The sequence below is a fragment of the Sturnira hondurensis genome, unplaced genomic scaffold (assembly GCF_014824575.4).
Source record: "Sturnira hondurensis isolate 20B ecotype Veracruz unplaced genomic scaffold, ASM1482457v3 Scaffold0008761, whole genome shotgun sequence".
Taxonomy (NCBI): domain Eukaryota; kingdom Metazoa; phylum Chordata; class Mammalia; order Chiroptera; family Phyllostomidae; genus Sturnira; species Sturnira hondurensis.
Genome location: NW_028081392.1, coordinates 4,180,605 through 4,199,073, shown reverse-complemented (window position 1 = coordinate 4,199,073; position 18,469 = coordinate 4,180,605). Strand labels below are relative to the sequence as shown.

Genomic DNA, 18,469 nt, shown 5'->3' with positions numbered 1-18,469 from the left:
CTGTGTCCTTCCTGAGAATGAGGTAATTCTCTTACATAACCACAGCCATCAATTTCTGCAACACTGTTCTAATACTGTTATCTAATCTACTGTTCATGTTGCAATGACCCAATAATGTCCTTTATAGCATATTTTCCTCCTAGAATAGGATCTACTCTAAGATTTATTGTATTTTTAGTCTTCTTTAATCTTGAACATTTCCTCAGTCTTCCTTTGCCTTTTGTGACAGAAGTATTTTTGAGGAATATAGTCATCTTTTACTCCTCCTTTAATACAGTGATTCTCATTTTGGGTTTGTCTGGTATTTCCTCATGATTAAACTCAGATTATGCATTCCATTATCAATAAGGAGAAACAGCTTCCAAAATACTAGAAAGATTGTATCTTTTAAAATTTTGAATATTTTTATTGTTCAAGTATAGTTTTCTGCGTTCCCCCCAACCCCTCCCCACCTCCCACCCACGTTTCTACCCTCCCACTTGCTATTGTCCATGTGTCCTTTATAATTGTTCCTGCAAACCCTTCACCCTTTCCCCCTATAATCCCCTCCCATCTCCCCTCTGGTCACTGTCAGCCTGTTTTCTATTTCAGTGTCTTTGGCTATATTTTGCTTGCTTGTTTGTTTTGTTGATTGGGTTCCAGTTAAAGGTGAGATCATACAGTTTTTGTCCCTCACTGCCTGGCTCATCTCACATAGCATAATGCTCTCCAGTTGTATCCCTGCTGTCACAAAGGGTAGGAGATCCTTTCTTTCTGTTGTGTAGAATTCCATCATGTAAATATACCACAGTTTTTTGATCCATTCATTTACTGATGGGTACTTAGGTTGCTTCCAGCACTTGGCTATTGTAAGTTGTGCTGCTATGAACATTGGGGTGCACAGGTTCTTTTGGATTGGTGTTTCAGGGTTCTTAGGATATAATCCCAGCAGTGGAATTGCTGGGTCAAAAGGCAGTTCCATTTTTAGTTTTCTGAGGAAATTCCATACTGTTCTCTCCACAGTGGCTGCACCAGTCTGCATTCCCACCAACAGTGCATTAGGGTTACCTTTTCTCCACAACCTGTCCAACACTTGTTGTTTGTTGCTTTGTTTACGATGGCCATTATCAATGGTGTGAGGTGGTATCTCATTATGGTTTTAATTTGCCTCTCTCTGATAGCTAGCAATACAGAGCATCTTTTCGTAGGTCTCTGGGTCCTCTGTATGTCCTCCTTGGAGAAGTGTCTGTTCAAGTCCTTTGCCCATTTTTTTAATTGGGTTGCTTGTCTTCTTAGAGTGGAGTTGTGTGAGTTCTTTGTATATTTTAGAGATCAAACCCTTGTCTGAGGTATCATTGGCAAATATGTTTTCCCATATGGTTGGTTCTCTTTTCATTTTAATGCTCTTTAGCCATACAGAAGCTTTTTTAAAAAAATGAAGTCCCATTTGTTTATTCTTTCCTTTATATCCCTTGCTCTAGGGGGTCTATCTGTGGAAATACTGCTTCGTGGAATATCTAAGATTTTCCTGCCTGTGCTCTCATCTAGTACTTTAATGGTGTCATGACTTATATTTAAATCTTTTATCCACCTTGAGTTTATTTTTGTGTATGGTGTAAGTTGGTGATCAAGTTTCATTTTTTTTTTTTTGCATGTAGCTGTCCAGCTCTCCCAACACCATTTGTTGAAGAGGCTATTTTTACTCCATTTTATGCTGCTGCCCCTTTTGTCAAATATTAATTGACTGTAGAGACTTGAGTTTATTTCTGGGCTCTCCGTTCTGTTCCATTGATCTATGTGTCTGTTCTTATGCCAGTACCAGGCTGTTTTGATTACAGTGGCCTTGTAATACAGTTTGATACTAGGTATTGTGATCCTTCCTACTTTGCTCTTCTTTCTCAAAATTGCTGCAGCTACTTGGGGTTGTTTATGATTCCATACACATTTTTGAAGTGTTTGTTCTATGTCTGTGAAACATGTCATTGGTATTTTAATAGGGATTGCGTTGAATGTATAAATTCCTTTGGGTAGTATGGGTATTTTGATGATGTTAATTCTTCCAATCCATGAATATAATATATGCTTCATTTCTGTCTTCCTTAATTTCTTTCTACAGTGTTGTGTAGTTTTCTGAGTACAGGTCTTTTACCTCTTTGGTTAGGTTTATTCCTAGGTATTTTATTTTTCTTATTGCTATATCAAATGGGATTTTTTTCCTGATTTCTGCTTCTGATGTTTCATTGTTGGTATACAACAATGCCTTTGATTTCTAAATATTGACTTTGTATCCTGCTATTTTGCCAAATTGATTAGATCAAACAGTTTTTGGGTGGAGTCTGTAAGATTTTCTATGTACAGACTTCTGGCCAAAATGGAGGTATAGGTAGACACACTGTGTTTCCTTGCACAACCAAAATTAAGGACAACAAAGATTTAGAAACAAAAACAGAACCAGAACGGACAAAAAAATTGAACTGTATGGAAGTCAGACAACCATTCATCCAGACCAGTAAGACGGGTGGTGTCGGTGGCTGGGGAAGAGGGGTCACAGCAGGAAAAGGCAGCATGGGGTGGACTGCAGCAACACATTTGCGCACAGATAAACTAGGCAAAAATGGGCAGCAAGACAGACCATGCAACCCAGGGCCCCAGTGACGGGAAATAAAGCCTAAAAGCACTGATTGAAAAGATGCCAGCTTGTGGGAAGCAGGAGAGTGGACTGAAATCCGAGAAAGCACAGAACAAGTGCCATTGCTCCTTCTCTGACCCTGCCCTTACATACAGCATCACAACCCAGCAACCTGAATTGCCCCGCCCTGGTAAACACCAAAGACTCCACCACTCATATGTAACAAGCATGACCTGACCAAAAATGGCTGAATCAGAAGAACAAATCAAAGCCTCAGAGCAATACTTGTAAGTGAGCAAGAGATAGACGACCTATCAAATGCACAGGTCAAAACACTGGTGATCAGGATGCTCACAGAACTGGTTGATTTTGGTCACAAACTAGATGAAAAAATGAAGGCTACACTAAATGAAATGAAAGAAAATGCACAGGATCCAACAGTGATGGAAAGAAAACTGGGACTCAAATCAATGGAATGGACCAGAAGGAAGGAAGAAACAACCAAACAGAAAAGAAGGAAGAAACAAGAATTTAAAAAAATGAGGAGAGGCTTAGGAACCTCCAGGACATCTTTAAATGTTCCAACATCCAAATTATAGGGGTACCAGAAGGGGAAGAGGAGCAGCAACAAGTGGAAAACTTATTTGAACCAAAAATTATTTGAATAAATAAGGAGAACTTCCCCAGTCTGGCAAAGGAAATAGACTTACAGGAAGTCCAGGAAGCTCAGAGAGTACCAAAGAAGTGGACCCAAGGAGGAACACACCAAGGCACATCATCATTACATTACCCAAGATTAAAATGAAGGAGAAAATTCTAGAAACAGCAAGCGATAAAGGGATAGTCACCTACAAAGGAGTTCTCATCAGACTGTCAGCTGATTTCTCAAAAGAGATCTTCCAGGCAAGAAGGGGCTGGAAAGAAGTATTCCAAGTCATGAAATCCAAAGACCTACATCCAAGATTGCTCTACCCAGCAAAGCTTTCATTTAGAATGGAAAGGTAGATGAAGTGCTTCTCAGATAAGGTCAAGTTCATGGAGTTCATCATCACCAAGCCCTTCTTATATGAAATGTTAAAGGGACTTCTCTAAGAAAAAGAAGATAAAAATATGAACAGTGAAAGGACAGCAAACTCACAGTTATTAACAACCACACCTAAAACAAAAGCAAACCAAGAGGACAGCTAGATCAGGAGTGGAACCACAGAAATGAAGATCACATGGAGGGTTAGCAACAGGGGAGTGGGAGGAGGAGAGGTGGGAGAGGGTACAGAGAATAAATAGCATAGACAGTGGGGAGAAAATAGGGGGATGGCAAGAGTAGTGTGGGAAATTTAGAAGCTAAAGAATGTATGACACATGGACATGAACTAAGGGGGGGGGAAATGTGGGTGGGAGGGGGTGTGTAAGGTGGAGGGGAATGAAGGGGGGAATGGGACAACTGTAATGGCATAATCAATAAAATATACTTAAAATTTTTTTCTATGTACACTATCATGTCATCTGCAAACAATGAGTTTTGTTTCCTCTTCCAATTTGGATGTGTTTTATTTCCTTTTCTTGTCTGATTGCTGTGGCTAGCACTTTCAATACTATGTTGAATAGAAGTGGTGAAAGTGGTTCACCTTGTCTTCTTCCTGATCTTAGTGGAAAAGATTTTAGTTTTTGCCCATTGAGTATGATGCTGGCTGTACGTCTCTCATATATGGTCTTTATTATGTTGAGGAATGGTTCCTCTATTCCCACTTTGCTTAGTGTTTTTCCGATAAATGGGTGCTGTACCTTATCAAATGCTTTTTCCACATCTATTGATATGATCATGTGATTTTTGTCTTTGCTTTTGTTTATGTTATGTATTATTTTTATTGCTTTGTGAATGTTGTACCATCCTTGCATCCCTGGGATGAATCCCACTTCGTTATGGTGTGTGATCTTTTTAATGTATTGCTGGATGTGGTTTGCCAATATTTTATTGAGGATTTTAGCGTCTGTGTTCATTAGTGATATTGGCCTGAAGTTTTCTTTCTTTGTTGTGTCTTTATCTGGTTTTGGGATTAGGATGATGGTGGCTTCATAAAAAGAGTTTAGGAGTCTCCCATGTTCTTGCATTTTCTCGAATAGTCTGTGAAGGACAGGGGTTAGTACTTCTTTAAGTGCTTTGTAGAATTCCCCTGTTAAACCGTCCAGTCCCGGGCTTTTGTGTGTTGGGAGTTTTTTCACTACTACTTCAATTCCACCTGCTGTTATTGGTCTGTTTGGGCTTTCTGCCTCTTTTTCATTGAGTTTTGGAAGATTATATTTTAGAAAAATTATGGTGTGTCCTTCTCAGGATATCACACTTGGAGGCACATTGTGTACAGCTGCTGTTCACTGGTGATGCTAATTTTGGTCATTTGATGAAGGTATATTGTCTTATTTCTCCAATGTATAGTGATTATTTTTTCTGTTGCATATAAGAGCGGTCTGTTGATAGACACTTTAAGACCACACAACTATTCTGTTCTTCATTAAACCCCCTTGCCCTATCCCAGATTCATGCTTCTTTACTGAAGAAACTTATTACTGTGCTGGTTTCCCGACTCCAGCACTCCTTTCACATTTGTCAGTCAGCTCGTGGCTGTCTACTGTATGCAAGAGCTAACTTCTCTCACATTTATTAGTTTCAATCTATTTGTTATCAATAAGCAGATAGAGATTCTTTTTTCATTAATGGTTTATAATTCATTACAGTGTTTAATTTGGCATAATGTTCCAGACTCATCTTACACCCACTTTATCCCAGCCATGGAATCAGCCATTCTTCAAGAATACATGGTTCCTGTTAGGGTAGAATGATATTAGAGACCAAGATGTTGGTGGTAGGTGCATTCTTTGCTTCTGGATCCTGTCAGCAAACAGAACTAGGAAGTATGCATGCATACTCACAGATACACATGCACGCTTATACACATTTATTTCTTTGTTCAGTTTTATAACATACTTAAAAGAGCTTCAAAATTGCTTCATTCCTAATTCACCAGAAAAAGAATCCACTAAAAGAGTTCTTTTGGTTTGCTGTTCTCCCATGTACTCAAATACTGTGTTTAGTATGCTTCTTAATCTCTTTTTTACCCCACTTCAGGGTGGCTTGTCTTACTTAAAGTTGTAAAAAATGCTGGGTTTTGTTTACTTTGAGTTGTAATACCTTCCTTCTATCTTTGTTAATGAAAATAAAAGTAAGTAGAATATTAACATATTTCCAAAAGTAAAAACTCTAAAAAAGCTATACTCAAAGAAGTGTTACTTCCTTTTACCCTGTACCCACATGCTCCAATTTCAGGTACCCAATTTCACTATTTTTCTGGTTTGTTTTCCCATATTTTTTTACCATAAAGGTAAGCAAATATATGTGCATTTTAAATTTCCTTTCTTCCTTCTTCACACAGGAGATAGCATTGTATATGGGCTCATCTGCACTTTGCTTTTTCACTTAAAAATATCTCTTGGAAATCACTGCATATCCATTCACAGAGATCTTCCTTATTCTTTCCCACAGCCATACAGTACTCAATTGTATGGATACACCATACTTTACTCACACCATTTCCTATGTGTAGATGTTCATATAGTTTCCAATGCTTTGCAGTGAAAAATAATGCTGCAGTGATTAACATTTTACATATGTATTTTTGTGTTGTTGGCATGTATATCTTTGAGACACATTTCTGGAAGTACAGTTTCTGGGTTGAAGGGTAAATGCATAAGTAGTTTTGTTAGATATTGCCAAATTCCATTTTACAGGAGTTGAGCCATTCTGCATTTCTACCAGTAAGGTTTAAGAGTGCCTGTTTCCCTATAACCTCACCAACAAAATATAATGGCACGCTTTTGATTTTTTGCCAACTTGATGGGTTAGAAATGTTACCTCAGTGTAATTTTAATTTGTATTTCTCTTATTATGAGTGAGACTGATCATCCTTTTATATGTTTAAGAACAAATCCCTTTCTGTGAATTTTGTTCTTATCTTTTACTTTTTTTAAATGGGATTTTTGGTCTGCTACCCATTTATAAAAGTTCTTTGCATTTTTGGGATGCTACTCCAAAAAAGTATTTTTTTAGGTAAGAAAAAAATACCAACAATACCTATGCTATTAATATATACAAATACTGTGTCAGCAAGTATAAACAAAGTGTTTATTCAAATTTCAGTCACTGAATGTGGTGAATTATAAACAGCGTGGCCAACAAACACTACAGCAAGTAAATATGGCTCAGATATATATACATTTTTTAAAAGTTTGCTCTGTTTTAGTAAAAATTTTGGGCCTACCAAGAATTCAAGAAGCAAAATCTTAAAATAACTAACTTGGCGTGTGTGCTCAATATGAAAACATCGTTTAGATGTTTTTGCTGGTACCATTCATTACCTTATGGTCCTTGTCAGTACATCTTGAAAATGAAGGGTAAAGCACTGCATGTATGCTTTTCAGCACAGCCAAGAGAACAGGAGGCACAACAATGGAGAGCAAGAAATATCGATGCAGGTTTTCTAATCAGGGGCTCATATGCTGAGGCAGTTGTTGTTGCCTTTCCACTTAGGTTCCTTCTCTCTGCGACCTCCAGCTCCTCTCTGATCCTTTCACAGATGGGCTTATCCCAGGGCCTCTCAGACTCTTCCCAACTCTAGGCCATGTTGCGGACTTTATATCTCCAGCAGTTGAGGCACTGGGTAGGTAAAGGCTTCTCACAGATGCTGCATTTGGTTCCTGGGCTTGTGCTGGCTGGCTCTGAATCTTGGAACAATTACAGATCTACAACTTTCAGAATAAACTTCTGTCCATTAACAATTTGTACATCTTATTATCTTCTTGTTAATTTCACTTGGACTTTTACTGATGTTAAAGAGAGTGCTTGATTTTAGCATAACTAAATCGAGAGTTGACATGAGTCCTGAAACATATATTTAAACTGTGCAGAGAAGAGGAGGAAGTGCTAATCTAGCTCCCTCCGAGCACACAGAGATGGAATGGCTGGTGTGGGCAAAAGGCAATGTGATTTTCTAACTTACGTTGTCTATACCACACAGTGCTGCAGAAGAGATATAATGCCTAGAATCTTCTTAGTGTCATTTACAGAGAATTGAGAAAAATTGTCAGTAGGTATGGAAGTCTTAATGGAGACATTTAAGAGCCAGGGATATTTTAGAAGGAAACAAACAAAGCCTGTAAGTCAATTTGTTTTTCTTTTCCACATATGGTTCCTTCATGAATAGTTTGTGTGGTGGCCGGAACTAAAAACCCAGTAGGCTCTATTACTGTACATTCCACATTCACAGCAAAAAGGATGACAAATAAGAAAGCTGTTCCACACTGAATGAAGTTTTAATAATTTACTTTTTACAAGTGTTAGCATCTTGCTGTATTCAAATTGCTCCCTCAATGATACTGCTGCAAGTACATACCAGTGACTAAGTCTTTATTTCTTACACAGTCTCCAAAGACCTTTAATATACAGTACATCTCACATGTGTAGAGTTAAACATTTTAAAGCATTTTGGAATATATATGGCTTTTAAAGCCCCATTTTGTACTAAATTTAAGTCATTACACATTTAGGTAGTATAGTACTTTGTTTACCTGGCAATATATACAAATATGTATGTGTTGAAAATGGATTTTAAGCTGCATAATTTAAAGGTCAGAGAAAAGTAACACTGTGAAATAGAGTAATATGTCACATACGGGACCTGAAGCAACAGCAGCTTCACGGTCATGCGTATTACACCTACAATGACCTCTCAGGCCTTCACTAAGAGCCTGTTTGGTTTGCGTTTAAGAAAGCAAGAAACTTCCGCCAAAATGGAGGCATAGGTGGAAACACTGTGCCTTCTCTCACAACCAAGTTTGAATACAACAAAGGTTTTGAGAACAAAGACACAGCCAAAAAACCAGAAAATTGAATTATACGGAAGTCCGACTACAACTAATCGTTCCACAGAGACCGTAAGAGGGGCAGAGCCAGCAGCGGAACAGGGTCGGGCAGGAAAGATCCCCAGACCTAGGTGCACAAGTGGCCCAGACCCAGGGTGAGGGGCAGACTGACCATGGTCACACATTTGCGCACAGTGAGATGGACCACGCAGGCCCCAGGGGGCGAGGGCTACGGCGGTGGCACACTCGCGTGCAGTGGGACGAAACGCGTGGGCCCGGTGACAGTGGCAGCTGCCACACCTGTGGGGGCCGAGGCAGGAGACGGCAGATGGGATGCCATTGCTCCTCTTTGATCCCGCCCCCACATACAGCGTCACAACCCAAAGACTGAATTGCCCCGTTCTGGTGAACACCTAGGGCTCCACTCCTCATACGTAACAGGCATGAACAGCCCAAAATACGGCTCAAGAAGAACTCAAAGCCCCAGAGCCAATAACTCTCAGCGACCGAGAAATTGCCAGCCTCTCAGAAGCACAATTCAAGACCCTGTTTATCAGGATGCTCACAGAACTGGTTGATTATAGTCACAAATTAGAGGAACATATGGAGGGTAAACTAATTGAAATGAAGGGACATGTCCAGGAAACCAATAGCAATGGAAAGGAAACTGGGACTCAAATCAATGGAATGGACCAGAAGGAAGAATGAAACATTCAACCAGGAAGGAATGAAGAAATGAGAATTCAAAAAAATGAGGAGAGGCTTAGGAACCTCCAGGACATCTTTAAACGTTCCAACATCCGGATTATAGGGATACCAGAAGGGGGAAAAAAACAGCCATGAGTGGAAAATGTATTTGAACAAATAATAAAGGAGAACTTCCCCAGTCTGGCAAAGGAAATACACTTCCAGGAAATCCAGGTAGCTCAGAGAGTCCCAAAGAAGTTGGACCCAAGAAGGAACACATCAAGGCGCATCCTAATTACATTAGCCAAGACTAAAATGAAGGAGAGAATCCTAGAAGCAGCAAGAGATAAGGGGACAGTCACCTACAAAGGAGCTCCCATCAGACTGCCAGTGGATTTCTCAAAAGAGACCTTACAGGCAAGAAGGGGCTGGAAAGAAGTATTCCAAGTCATGAAATCCAAAGACCTACAGCCAAGATTGCTCTATCCAGCAAAGCTCTCATTTAGAATGGAAGGACAGATAAAGTACTTCTCAGATAAGGTCAAGTTCAAGGAGTTCATCATCACCAAGCCCTTATTATATGAAATGCTAAAGGGACTTATATAAGAAAAAGAAGATGAAAAATATTAACAGTGAAAGGACAGCAATCTCACAGTTAACAACCACACCTAAAACAAAAGCAAACCTAGAGGACAGCTAGATCAGGAGTGGAACCATAGAAATGAAGAACACATGGAGGGTTAGCAACAGGGGAGTGGGAGGAGGAGAAGGTGGGAGAAGGTACAGAAAATAGCATAGATGGTAGGTAGAAAATAGATAGGGGGAGGGCAAGAATAGTGGGGGAAATATAGAATCTAAAGAACTTGAGACACATGGTTATAAACTAAGCGGGGGAGAATGGTGGGGGAGGGAGTGTGCGGGTGGAGGGGAATGAAGCATGGGGAATAGAACAACTGTAATGGTATAATCAATAAAGTATATTTAAAAAAAAACAAAAAAGGGAAGAAAACAATTTTCTTTTTATTGTAAAAGACATACCAAATAATTGTATCAGAAGTTTTAAAAACAGTAGAATTAATAAATAAAACACACACACAGTCCCATTACAAAAAATTATCAATGATATTTAATATAGCATGGAGATCCTAACAAGAGCACTGTGATTAATACAAAACAAAATTAAGAAATATAAGGGAAAATGAAAGTTTGTCATTATTTTTATCTAAGAGGATTGCATATAGAAAACTCCAAAGAATCTATGCATTGTTGGACTTAAGAGTTTGGAAAGATGGTTGAATACAAGAGAAATATACAAAATTATGCACATATATGTTTTTATATACACACATGTAGAACAGCAACATTTAAAGTAATTTGAAAAAAGATACAAAAACAACACAAGTTATGCCAGTGATGAAGAGAGTAATAAACCCTTATTGAAAGACTTTCTAAAGGATCTAAAAAGTAGAGAGATATATGCCAATTCTTGGATAAAAAGATTTCATTAATGAAGTTCAGTCAAAGTCTCAACAAGATTTGGGGGAAGTTGGCAGGTTGATCTAAAATGTGTATAAAAAATTAAAGGATCAAGAAGAGTGAAACACTCCTAACTAAGAAAAACAATGTAGGAAAGACTTGCCTTACCAGATGCAACACATTACAACACAACACAGTGTGGTACTGGCATAGATATAGATAGACAGATACAGATTTTAAAAAAAAGAAGAGTAACAAAATGTGTCTATACAAATGTGGAAAACTGAGCTACAACAGAGCACTGTGCATCCACAGGGAAAGGATGCTTACTTAGAGTACAGTGGGTAGGTACCTAGGTTTGACTTGAAAAAATAAAATGATCTCATTCCATATTAAAAAATAAGATTTCAGATGTATCAAGGAATTAAATGAGGATTGCAAAACTATAAGGCCTTTGGAAGAAAATAAAGAGTATGTTAATGTTGTAAAAGTAAGAAGGTTTTCTTAAATAAGACAGACAAAACATAACTGATAAAGTTAAAAATTTAAAATTTAAAATATAATAAATTAAAAACTTTGGTTCCTCAAAAAATTTCTTTTTAAGAGAGGAGAAAAAACAAATCAACTTTTTTTCCTGGATAACAAGAGTAGAAAAAGTAGTGAATATTTTCACGTCCTTGAGAAATCCTCTAAGAAGAGTGACCGATTTCACTGTCCTTACACTGATATTTATAAAAGATGAGTCTCCAGAATATATAAAGATAGTCTATAAGTTAAGAAAACAATCCAATAGAAAAACAGGCAAACATCTTGAACAGGCATTTTGAGAGGAAAACACAAGATGCTCATCTCATTGATGAAGGAGACTACAAATTAAAACCAAAAAGGGATTCTACTATAAATCCACTGGATTAGCAAATATTTAAGTCTGACAGTGCCACTTGATGATGAGGATGCCAGGTTAGCTTTACACAGAGCAGACAGGAGTTTACATTGGTACAGGAATTAGGTAAATGATTTGGCTTTACCTAGTAAAGCTGACTAGCACTTTCCACAAGTAGGTTTACATCCTAGTAAAACTCCAGCCCCACTAGGACACGTGTGTAAGATTGTTTACAGCCACATTGATAATAGTAGCAAAAAGCTAGAAACAACTATCCATTGCCACAAAATGGATTAATTCTAGCATATTCCTTCAATGGAACTGAATAAATTATAGCTATATATGTGAGCCTGAGTTAGTTCTCACATTCTCACATTGTTTATGAATATATAACTATGTGGTCAATTTAAAAGAGAGTAAGAAGAGAATTTGGAAATAGTTATAGCTGGGATTGGGGGATCCAGCGGGGGTGGGGTGGATAGGGCTTTAAGGTAAGGAGTTTCAAAGGCATTAGTAAATGTTCTACTTCTCATGGGTTGCAATTAAAGGCCTGCTCATTTTATTATTTGCATTTGGTTATACCTTCTACACAGTATTCAATATTTACAAAATGAGTCATTTCAAATTTTTAAAAAATTAGAAAAAAACGTATTTAACACTTCTCTGTATAGTCTTCCAGACTTCATATATATGAAGAACACATGCATATATATATGTGTGCATACCTATGTGTATATATGTTTTTCTGTGTGTGTATATATGTATGTATATACACTTATGTGCATTTCTCGATATCATATGTAGGTATTGTCTTACAGCCTGCTTTTCCCATTTAATAATATCTAAATATGTTACCATTTTTCACTTAAGAGATTAGTAAAGATAAAATACTCAGTGCCCTGTATTATTGAAGAGAAATGAACATTCTTATACACTGGAGTGTAAATTAGCACTCTATTTGCAGGGCACTTCGCCCAACAATTCTACTTCTAAGAAATGAAAGCGACCTCTAAGCCACATATATATGCATATATGTGCACAAAGGCATATGCATGAGGATATTCACTGTAGTATTATATGTAAAAAAGACCAGTATACTATTAGTACTCTGGTATTATCTAATGCACAGTCTATATTAAAATATCCCCAATTGTCCTAGTAATAGCCCTTACAGATTATTTTTTTTCTGTTCTGGAATCTAATCCAGGTTCCATTTAGTTGTCATGTGCCTTTAGCTTTCTTTAATCTAGAAAGGTCCCCCTGCCTCTTCAGTATTTCAAGACTCTGGCATTTTTGAATAGTCCTATAAGTTATTTTGCATAATGTCCCTCAATTTGACTTTGCCTGATGTTTCCTCATGATTAATTCAGGCTTAACAATTTTGGAGGGAGTGTCACAGAAGTGATGCTGTGTCCTGAGGGTATCTTGGGGGTACACGGTGTTGGTCTGTCCTGTCCTGGGTGATGCTAAGTTTGATCACTTGTTTAAGGTAATGTCTGCTACATTTCTCCTTATAAAGGTTCTATAATTTATGGTAAAAAACCTCCAACAATTTGAAGAGGGGACCCAGTTAAATTCATGCAATGGAATAATATAGAGCAGTGAACCAAAATGAGGCAGATTTTTATGTGCTACTATAAAATAATCTCTAAAGTAAGAGTAAAAGGAGAAACCAAAGATACAGAACAGTAAGCACAGTGTCTCATTTTATAAAACACTGGGATACATAGATATACACAAACTTGTACAGGCACAGGGTATTTCTGGATGAATTCAACAGAAACGAGCAACCAAAGCTCTTCAGGGAGGGGACCTAGAGGACTGGGTTGGGAGCAATGTTTATTATTCATTATACATATACTACTTCCAATACATATATCCTTTTTGTACTGTTGTATTTTCTATGGCTGGCAGATATTGTTTCTACAATAAAAAGTACACTAGGGCCCTGACTAGTGTGGTTCAGTTGGTTGGGCATCATTCTGCAAAGGGGAAGTTTGCTGGTTCCGTTTCAGGTCAAGGCGCTGCTTAGTTTGCAGGCTCAATTTTGGGTGGGGCATACAAGAGGCAAACAATGGATGTTTCTCTCTCACATCAATGTTTCTCTCCCTTTCCTTCTCCCTCATTCCCCTCTTCTCCAAAAATAAATAAAGACACACAATTAAAAAATAAAATAAAAGTCTTTTAAAAAGTATATTACAAACAGTTTCCTGTATCTTTAAATATTCTCAGAGACCATGCTTTTAAAATGTGGATATAGCATAATTTACTTAATCTTATTATTAGATATTTAGGTTGTTTCTATTTTTTACTACTTTATATAACACTGTGATGAATATCTTTATTACTTTCTTATAACATTAATCATTGTGCATATTTCCTTAGGGTAAATTTCCTTAAAGGTAATTAATAATTTTTAAAGCTTTACATCCATATTGCTAAGCTTCTTCTTCTTTTTTTAGAGAGGCAGAGAGAGAGAAACACCAATTTGTTGTTCAACTTATTTACATTCATTCATTGATTCTTATATGTGCCCCGACAGGGGATCGAACCTACAACCTTGGTGTATCGGGACAAGGTTCTAATCAACTGAGCTATCCAGCCAGGGCCCAAGCTTCTTTTCAAAAGATCTTATTAATGTACACTCCTAACAGCATACTTGCTATAAAAATTGTTTGAAAATCTGAAAAGTGGAAGACAATATCTTTAAAAAATGTTATTAATAATATTATTGTTAATATGTTATTTTATTAGGGTAGGGAGGTTGAAAACTTTTTGTTCACATGCCTCCTGGCTATTTGTATTTCTTCTTTTTATGAAGTGTCTGTTGACAACTTTTACCTTGTTTTCCATTTGGGACATTCTTTTTGTGTACTATGTATGTTACAAATATGGCATCTTATGTCATTTGCCTTTTATTTTTACTGTTATATATAGATACATTTAGCTTCTTAAAAATATATATTTTATTGATTATACCATTACAGTTGTTGTTCTATTCCCCCTCCTTCATTCTCCTCCACCCTGCACACCCCCTCCCCCACCATTCCCCCTCTTTACTTTATGTCCACTTGTCTCAAGTTCATTAGATTCTATATTTCCCCTACTATTCTTGCCCTCTCCCCATCTATTTTCTACCTACTGTCTATGCTATTTTCTGTACCTTCTCCCACCTTCTCCTCCTCCCACCCCCCTGTTGCTAACCCTCCATGTGATCTTCATTTCTATGGTTCCACTCCTGATCTAGCTGTCCTCTTGGTTTGCTTTTGTTTTAGGTGTGGTTGTTGATAACTGTGAGTTTGCTGTCCTTTCACTGTTCATATTTTTCATCTTCTTTTTCTTAGATAAGTCCCTTTAGCATTTCATATAATAAGGGCTTGGTGATGATGAACTCCTTGAATTTGATCTTATCTGAGAAGCACTTTATCTGTCCTTCCATTCTAAATGAAAACTTTGCTGGATAGAGCAATCTTGAATGTAGGTCTTTGGATTTCATGACTTGGAATACTTCTTTCCAGCCCCTTCTTGCCTGTAAGGTCTCTTTTGAGAAATCCGCTGACAGTCTGATAGGCACTCCTTTGTAAGTGTCTGTCCCCTTATCTCTTGCTGCTTCTAGGATTCTCTAGAAGGATTCTAAAGGATTCTCTCCTTCATTTTAATCTTGGGCAATGTAATGATGATGTGCCTTGGTGTGCTCCTTCTTGGGTCCAACTTCTTTGGGACTGAGCTTCCTGGATTTCCTGGAAGTCTATTTCCTTTGCCAGACTGGGGAAGTTCTCTATTATTTGTTCAAGTAAGTTTTCCACTCGTGGCTGTTTCTTTTCCCCTTCTGGTACCCCTATAATTCGGATGTTGGAATGTTTAAAGATGTCCTGGAGGTTCCTAAGCCTCTCTTCATTTTTTAAAATTCTTATTTCTTTATTCTTTTCTGGTTGGATGTTTCATTCTTCCTTCTGGTCCACTCCCTTGATTTGAGTCCCAGTTTCCTTTCCATCACTGTTAGTTTCCTGTGCATTTCCCTTCCTTTCAATTAGTTTAGCCTTCATATGTTCCTCTAATTTTGTGACAAAAGTCAACCAGTTCTGTGAGGATCCTGATCACCAGTGTCTTGAATTGTGCATCTGATAGGTTGGCTATTTCTTGGTCACTTAGAGTTATTGGCTCTGGGGCTTTGAGTTCTTCTTGAGCCATATTTTGGACTGTTTGTGCCTGTTACGTATGATAAGCGGAGCCCTAGGTGTTCACCAGGGTGGGGCAACTCAGGTGCTGGGTTGTGAGGCTGTATGTGGGGGTGGGGTCAAAAGAAATCAACGGCGGTCCCCTCTCCTCTTCCTCCTCCTTGGGTGCGAGGTCCGTCTCACTGATCACTCTTTTGCTGGGTTTATCTGTGCGTGCGAATGTGCAACCACGCCCAGCCTGCCCAGCACCCTCACTAGGTCCATGATGCTACCCCGGCTGCCTGCGCCGGGGGATCCTTCCTGCCCGTCCCTGTTCTGCTGCTGGCTCCGCCCGTCTTACTGGTCCAAGTTGAAGGGTTCGTTGTTGTTGGACTTCCGTATAGTTCAGTTTTCTGTTCTTTGGCTGCGTCTTTGTAAACTAAACCTTTGTTGTATTCAAACTTGGTTGTGGGAGAAGGCACAGTGTTTCCACCTACGCCTCCATCTTGGCGGAAGTCCTAGATACATTTATCTTTTAAAAATAATTTTTTCCATTGAATTTAGACTGAGAAAGGTAAAGGTCTTCAGTACCATGAGATCAGATAAATATTAGCCTACATGTCATTTTTTAGTTCATTTATGGTCATTTAACTTTTTAAAAAAGGTTTTATTTATTTATCTTTAGAGGGGATGGGAAGGAAAGAGGGAGAGAAATATCAGTGTATGGTTGCCTCTCATGCATCCCCTGCTGGAACTGGCCTGCAACTCACGCATGGGCCCTGACTGGGAATTGAACCGCGATCCTTTGAATCGCAGGCCTGCGCTTAATCCACTGAGCTACACCAGCTAGGGCTCATTTAACTCTTTATTCCATCTGCGAACTGAGTATGATTGTTAGTGATCAACCTTCATTTTTCCCAGAGAGTTGCATTTTTGTTCCCCTACATATTAAGTAGTCTATCCCATTCCTATTGTTTTTAAACAGTTTATTTTGAAATAATTGTAGACTTAGAGAAGAGCTGAAAAGACAGTACAAAGTGCTCCTGTACCCACTGGTTTTGAATCCTGACTTCATTAAACTCCTACATGTGTTTCCTTCCATTTTCAGTCTTTGGTCAGACTCATGCAATATATTTGAGAAACATGTTTATTCAAAATAGTAAAAAAGCAAAAATTTTGTGTGCATCTAAAAAGACTTTATTATCACTTCTAAATTTCAGAGATGATTTTTATTTTCTGTTTACTATTCTCATCTCCTAAATATTCTAAAATAAACAGTTTACTTTTATAATAAAAAGGCCAATAAGCATTATTTTAAAGAATAAAATGTGTGCTCGCTTCAGCAGCACATATACTAAAATTGGAACGATACAGAGAAGATTAGCATGGCCCCTGCACAAGGATGACACGCAAATTCGTGAAGTGTTCCATATTTTTTAACAGGATTCTAAACAAACCAAACAAGCAAGCAAAATACGACCAATGACACTCAAATATGGAACAGGCTGACAGGGTCCAGAGGGGAGAGGGGAGAGAATCATAGGGGAAAAGGGAATGGACTCACATGAACAAGTATAAAGGACACATGGACAATAACTAGGGGTGGGGGGTGGAAAGGGGAGGGAGGCGGGGAGCATGGGGTTGGGGGCGGGCAGGGTTGGGAATATAAGACAGAAACCTGTACGTGAACAAGAATTAAATAAAAATTATATTAAAAAAAAAAAGAATAAAATGTGCCCTGGCTCGTGTGGCTCAGTGAATTGAGTGCCTGCCTGCGAACCAAAGGGTTACTAGTTTGACTCCTACTCAGGGCACAGGCCTGGGTTGTGGGCCAGGTCCCCAGTAGGGAGTGTGCAAGAGGCAACCACACACTGATGTTTCTCTCCCTCATTCCCCCTCTGTCTAAGAATAAATAAACACACCATGGCTGGTATGGCTCAGTGGATTGAAGGCCTGACTGTGAACCACAGGGTCACCAGTTCAATTCCCAATCTAGGGCATATGCCGAGGTTGTGGGACAGGTTCCCCATGGAGGGGGAGGCATGTCAGAGGCAACCACACATTGATGTTTCTCTCCCTCTTTCTCCTTCCTTTCCCCTCTCTGAAAATAAGTAAATTAAGATCTTCAAATGGTTAAAATAATTCACTTAAGAATTTCATCTAAGTGATGTTTTGTTTTAATAGTTTTCTACTCATGCCTTTAGAGTTCATTAATAATTGTAACCACTTGGGAACAGAGCCCTCCACCAAGTAAAATCAGTGTAGGTACATGGAAATTGGTCAGTCTTCTTTGAAGATTCCTCAAGGATATAAAGATCACTGTTTTTTCTACTCTTGGGCTCAGGGAAACACAGGCAGTATTAGAAGAGGCATCTTAGGAAATTTCTGAGGGAACATCAGCACAGTCTTCTCCAAATGAAGTCTGTCTATGGAGATACATACCAAATAACTCAGTCCGCATCTTTTAAAATGGAAATTCAGTGCTTTCCCAGCAGAGATTGCTGGGATAATTTCTGATGGAATTAAGTAAAAAGAATCACTGTTCTTAGAGTGTCTATTATGTGATATCAACAAAAGCAAACTTTTTGGCACAAATTGTGAGGTCACTGGCTATAGGACACAGGTCTGAGCCACAGCACCTTGGGGCACTGTGAAGTCGGGAAAGACATCCACACAAACCAAAGACATTGGTGAAATGAGATGGGCCGAAGAAGGGTTTTTCCACCTTGGCTTTTTTAAAATTAAGAG

General features: G+C 38.4%; 1 protein-coding gene and 1 non-coding gene across 4 annotated transcripts in view; one reads left to right on the top strand and one right to left on the bottom strand.

Annotated features, from left to right (window-relative positions):
- The window catches only part of ADK (adenosine kinase), a 594,334-nt gene that overhangs the window by 9,546 nt on the left and 566,319 nt on the right, over positions 1-18,469 (bottom strand). The gene's annotated exons all lie outside the window — the stretch shown is intronic.
- On the top strand, positions 17,052-17,158 carry LOC118993523 (U6 spliceosomal RNA). The gene has a single exon (XR_005067874.1). It is a non-coding gene; the product is annotated as a U6 spliceosomal RNA (small nuclear RNA).